Source organism: Siphateles boraxobius, unplaced genomic scaffold (assembly GCF_051911475.1).
Source record: "Siphateles boraxobius isolate OS27281-9 unplaced genomic scaffold, OSU_SipBor_1 18, whole genome shotgun sequence".
NCBI classification, from domain to species: domain Eukaryota; kingdom Metazoa; phylum Chordata; class Actinopteri; order Cypriniformes; family Leuciscidae; genus Siphateles; species Siphateles boraxobius.
This window is the reverse complement of record NW_027508788.1, coordinates 1342290-1347015: the sequence shown is the minus strand read 5'-3', so window position 1 is coordinate 1347015 and position 4726 is coordinate 1342290. Positions and strand designations below refer to the sequence as shown.

The 4726-nt window shown below is 49.2% G+C and overlaps 1 long non-coding RNA gene across 2 annotated transcripts; it reads left to right on the top strand.

The window, feature by feature from the left end:
- Positions 1-303: 303 nt before the first annotated feature.
- Positions 304-4026, top strand: LOC143740761 (uncharacterized). 2 transcript variants are annotated; one of them, XR_013204894.1, is made up of 2 exons: positions 304-411; positions 3780-4026. It is a non-coding gene; the product is annotated as an uncharacterized LOC143740761 (long non-coding RNA). The 2 variants fall into 2 exon arrangements; XR_013204893.1 differs by lacking the exon at positions 304-411 and adding an exon at positions 692-812.
- Positions 4027-4726: the final 700 nt, after the last annotated feature.

The window sequence follows — 4726 nt, the reverse complement described above, 5'->3', positions numbered from 1 at the left end:
CCTCAACGAGTTGATCGATCTGGCACTTCGTGTAGACTCTCGACTCTCCCGAGTCGAGGGTCGGAAGGGACCTGCTCGGGGTTCCGGAGCGGTGGAGACTCCGAGACTTAACAGTGTGGACGCGGTCAGCCCTGTCTACGATCATGAGCCCATGCAGGTCGGTCGAGCTCGGCTTTCCCGGGAGGAGAAGGAAAGGCGGAGGTCCCAGGGCCTTTGCCTTTACTGTGGCTCTGCAGGACATTTCGCTTTCAACTGCCCGGTAAAAGGGCTGCCCGGCAGTAAACCTGAGGCTACTGTCGGGTAGGATCTCCGCTGAGAAGACCTCATCAACATCAACGCTCCTCCCGGTAAGACTCAGGTGGTCAGCTCACACACACGACTGTCAAGCACTACTGGACTCCGGGGCTGAAGGTAACTTCATGGACTACACTTTTGCACTCAGGATTCAGGTTCCCCTTCTACCCCTCAGTCACACCATCGCAGTGCACGCGCTCAACGGACAAACACTCCCCACTATCTCTTATACCTTTGGACCCCTCACACTCAGCGTATCCGGCAACCATTCTGAAAACATCTCTTTCTATATCCTGGACTCCCCCCTGGCACCCATTGTTTTAGGTCATCACTGGCTCATCAAACACAACCCCAAAATAGACTGGCAGCAGAGATCAGTGTGTCTGAATGGAGCAGTAAATGTCATGAGTCCTGTCTTGTGTCTGCTTGTCCGTCTGTTTCTGTTTGTACGTTTCAGGAGGAAGCAGCGGACTTGTCAAACGTGCCCACGGGGTACCTAGACCTGAAGGAGGTGTTCAGTAAGTCTCGTGCTGCTTCTCTCCCTCCGCATCGTCCCTATGACTGTGCTATAGAGTTATTGCCAGGTACGTCTCCCCCTAAGGGCAAGTTATATTCACTTTCTGTCCCAGAGAGGGAGGCTATGGAGAAATATATTTCTGATTCTCTAGCAGCGGGGTTCATCCGTCCTTCCTCTTCTCCAGCGGGGGCGGGGTTCTTTTTTGTGGGGAAGAAGGATGGGTCTTTGCGACCTTGCATTGACTACTGGGGGCTGAACAACATCACGGTAAAGAATACTTATCCTTTGCCATTGATGTCTTCAGCCTTCAAGAGGTTGCAAGGAGCATCTATCTTCACAAAATTGGATTTACGTAATGCTTATCATTTGGTCCGCATCAGGAGGGGGGGTGAATGGAAGACTGCTTTTAATATACCCAGGGGGCACTTTGAATACTTGGTCATACCTTTCGGCTTGTCCAACTCCCCAGCGGTCTTCCAGGCACTCGTCAATGACGTGCTGCGAGATATGGTTGACCAATTCATATATGTCTACCTGGATGATATATTGATTTTTTCTTCTTCTCTCCAGGAACACGTGCAGCACGTTCGACGAGTGCTTCAGAGACTGCTAGAGAATGGGCTTTTTGTCAAGGCGGAGAAATCCGCTTTTCATGCACAGTCTATTCCTTTCCTTGGGTACATTGTGTCGACAGAGGGAATGCGTATGGATCCTGAGAAGGTTAAGGCTGTGGTGGATTGGCCAAGTCCAGATTCCCGTAAGGCCCTACAGAGGTTTCTGGGGTTCGCCAATTTTTAACAGCGGTTTATTCGCAATTTCAGCCAACTAGCCTCGCCTCTGACCGCCTTGACCTCCCCAGAACGGCGTTCAGGTGGTCAGACGCAGCGGAAGCTGCGTTTGACAAACTGAAGGGCCGCTTTGTTTCAGCCCCCATCCTGGTTACCCCTGATTCATCACGTCAGTTCGTGGTGGAGGTCGATGCGTCAGAGGTGGGGGTAGGTGCAGTGCTATCCCAACGCTCTCTCACAGCCGACAAGATATACCCATGCACGTTTTTGTCTCATCGATTATCCCCTGCCGAACGTAACTATTATATTGGTAATAGAGAGTTGTTGGCAGTCAAGTTGGCATTGGAGGAATGGCGCCACTGGTTAGAAGGGTCGGGGGTACCTTTTGTCGTCTGGACAGACCATAAGAATTTGGAATATATCAGAACTGCTAAAAGGTTGAACTCTAAGCAGGCTCGGTGGGCACTTTTTTTCGGACGTTTTGACTTTTCTCTCTCGTAACGCCCGGGCTCCAAAACCATCAAGCCCGATTCTTTATCACGCATTTTTGACCGTTCTGATCGCCCGTCTACTCCCGAGTGCATTTTTCCAGAGACTCTAATTATCTCTACACTCACATGGGAGGTCGAATCGAAGGTAAAGACGGCCTTACAAGGGGTAACGCCTCCGGTCGGTTGCCCACCGAACCGCTTATTTGTGCCAGAGGAATTACGGTCCGACGTTGTTCAGTGGGGGCATTGTTCCAATGTGGCTTGTCATCCAGGAGTTAGCCGCACTACATCTTTAGTCAAGCAACGATTTTGGTGGCCACGTATGGCTCGCGACGTTCACAGTTTTGTTTTGGCTTGCTCAGTTTGTGCCACTGGTAAGACTTCCAATCGACCCCCAGATGGGCTCCTTCAACCGCTGCCGGTCCCTTTGAGACCCTGGTCCCACATCGCTCTAGATTTTGTCACCGCCCTCCCACCCTCTCAGGGTAACACGTTTTAACCGTGGTGGACCGGTTCTCGAAGGCTGCCCACTTTATTCCCTTGCCCAAATTGCCCTCAGCCAAGGAGACAGCGGTAACAGTCGTTAACCACGTCTTTCGGTTACATGGCCTCCCGACAGACGTGGTTTCCGACAGAGGTCCCCAATTTCTGTCCAAATTTTGGCAAGAATTTTGTAGATTACTGGGTGCGACTGTTAGTCTGTTATCAGGGTTTCATCCCCAGAGCAATGGCCAAACTGAGAGAGCCAACCAGGATTGGGAGAGAACGTTGCGATGTATGGTTTCCAAGAATCCTTCCTCATGGAGTCAACAACTGTCAATGGTGGAGTACGCCCACAATTCATTACCAGTATCATCCACGGGCCTATCTCCGTTTGAGTGTAGCATAGGGTACCAGCCACCAATTTTTCCTAGTCTGGAACCCGAAGTCGCGGTTCCCTCCGCTCACGCCTTTGTCCAGAGGTGTCATCGCACTTGGACTAGAGCCCGGGAGACTTTACTCCAAGTGGGAGCGCGCACCAAGGCCAAAGCCGATCGCCACCGGCGGAGGCCTCCCGTATACGTCGTCGGTTCCAAAGTGTGGCTTTCTACCAAGAACATTCCTCTCCTTTCCGTTTCGAATAAGCTTGCTCCCAAATTCATTTGCCCGTTTACTGTCACCAAGATTATTAGTCCGGTGGCAGTCCGCCTCAATCTTCCTCCAGTGTATAGGAGAATTCATCCCGTTTTTCATGTATCCAAAATTAAGCCAGTTTTTCGTTCTCGTATTAATCCGCCTGTCCCGGTTCCCCCACCGCCGCGACTCGTAGACGGGGAGACCACATATTCTGTTTATCGTATTCTGGACTCAAGGCGGAGGGGACGCGGGTTCCAGTACTTGGTGGACTGGGAAGGTTACGGTCCGGAGGAGAGAAGTTGGGTGCCTGCTAGAGACATTCTGGATCACTCCCTTATTGATGATTACAATCGACAGGTAAGGGAGTCCCTAGGAGAGGGGATACTGTCACGATTCATGAATTCGCTGTTTCCTTCATGTCTCGTGTTATTGTTGTTCTGTGAGTATGAGCGCGTGTGAGTGGGCGTTACCGCTCGTTCAGCTGATCAGTCACCGGCTGATCTCATTATCAGCGCCAGCTGCTGCCAATTCACCTCACTATAAAGACTCATCACAATCTCCTCTCTTTGTCAGATCGTTGGTTTGGTGTCCTCTGTGTCGTGCTTCGTGTCCCTGTTGCAGTCTGTTCCAGTTTGAGTTCCTGTTCGGTGTCTTCGTGTCCTGTCTCGTCTGGAGTTCCACCTGCACTGGATTCACCATCACCCGCACTGGATTCACCCTCACCTGCACGCTGACCACTGAGTCCCTGCGCCACCATCTGCTGAGATTCCTCGAGATTGTCTTTGTGTCTTCTGACCATAAATAAAAGAATTAACTTGCACTTGCTTCCGCCCTGTTCATGTGACCGTCTGTCTGTCTATCTATCTATCTATCTATCTATCTATCTATCTATCTATCTATCTATCTATCTATCTATCTATCTATCTATCTATCTATCTATCTATCTATCTATCTATCTTCACCAGTTGTAATGCATCAACACATTTAATGCATAAGACACAATGCATTGCTTATAGACACAAAATATCTATCTATCTATCTGTCTATCTATCTGTCTATCTATCTGTCTATCTGTCTATCTATCTATCTATCTATCTTCACCAGTTGTAATGCATCAACACATTTATTGCACAAGACACAAAGCATTGCTTACAGACACAAAAGATCGATCGATCAGTCTATCTGTCTGATTATTTGTTTTTTGTGTCTGCTCAATTGTTGATCTGTCTGTCTGTATGTCTTGTGTTGCAATGCTCAAATTTACTTAGAAATGCAGTTTTCTTTTTAGTTGGCCTGGATAAGCTAAATAAATCTCTGAATAGATTACTGAAAAGTTCCTTTCTCTTTCAGAGTACATAGTGCTGTTCTTGTTACAAAGCCAGTCACTGATGTACTCAACCTCTTTGTAAGGACATTTGCCCACTAGAGTCGTTCCAGACCTATCCTCCTGCCCACCTGCACTTCAGAGCCAAACCACTCCACTCCCAAAGTGTGTGACAGTCAGCATTCAGAGTGGCTGT